At 49.4% G+C, this 811-nt stretch overlaps 1 protein-coding gene across 1 annotated transcript in view; it reads right to left on the bottom strand.

Moving 5' to 3' along the window:
- The window catches only part of LOC119589312 (transient receptor potential protein-like), a 21,475-nt gene extending 21,094 nt beyond the window's left edge, over positions 1-381 (bottom strand). The window contains exon 1 of the mRNA XM_037937934.1: positions 204-381. The gene's annotated coding sequence lies outside the window, so the exon portion shown is untranslated. The remainder of the gene's footprint in view (positions 1-203) is intronic.
- Between the last annotated feature and the right edge of the window lie 430 nt (positions 382-811).

Genomic DNA, 811 nt, shown 5'->3' with positions numbered 1-811 from the left:
GTCCACACACAAAATCGCACACTACTTCGCAGTTCCAACGTTCGAAAACAAAACACATAACGGGTTATTATCCCCTTTACAGCTCCTTAGTGTCACATACTCGTATTAAAAGAAAAAAAAACGGTAATGATATTAACATGATCCGCACCGACACCTCAGGCCTCCAAGCATAAAAAAACCTTTACATTCAACCTTATTCTTACCTTCTTGTTTTGCTTGAAGTACGAAAGCACCCCCCTGGATCCTGCCCAGCTCTCGGCACCAGAGAGAAACGTTTAAGTCCTAAGGAAGGTGTTTGTAGCCCCAGGGGGTATCTGGAGGCGACTGCTCGCTGGGTAACTTCCCTCTGGACTTCCAGCCCAGAATGAGCAAGGTATGATAAGATCCCGAGAGTCTCAGGGGAAAACTGTGCCAATGGCTGGGGAGGTTTCCAAAAAGCTGACCCGATTCGGCAGGGGGTCGGAAATCCACGCGTGTTGTCGCTTTTCTCCGGGTTTTCTCTCGACCAGCGCTGCGTTTCGCTTTTTATTTGCTCCACTCTAAGCCCGAGATGATATGCAATCAATCCTATAGATATCGAGCAATAAAAGCGTCCAAAAAATCGAAAGTTAGCAACTACCCGAAGCCCCAAAGTGCCGCCACCCGCGTTAATCCCTTTAGCGCTGCGGTCAAAATGTAAACTCAACCCACAGGAAATATGGAACTGTGTCAGGGACGGGCGGTGGGCGTTTAGCGTGGCTTTGGAGACATGGTGGGTCATGAGGGGGAGGGGGGGGGGCTGCAGAGGGTCCATGATTTCCTCTTGTGAAAG

The sequence above is a fragment of the Penaeus monodon genome, chromosome 25 (genome assembly GCF_015228065.2).
Source record: "Penaeus monodon isolate SGIC_2016 chromosome 25, NSTDA_Pmon_1, whole genome shotgun sequence".
NCBI classification, from domain to species: domain Eukaryota; kingdom Metazoa; phylum Arthropoda; class Malacostraca; order Decapoda; family Penaeidae; genus Penaeus; species Penaeus monodon.
Note: the sequence above shows the minus strand (reverse complement) of the source record. Positions and strands in the feature narration are given on the sequence as shown.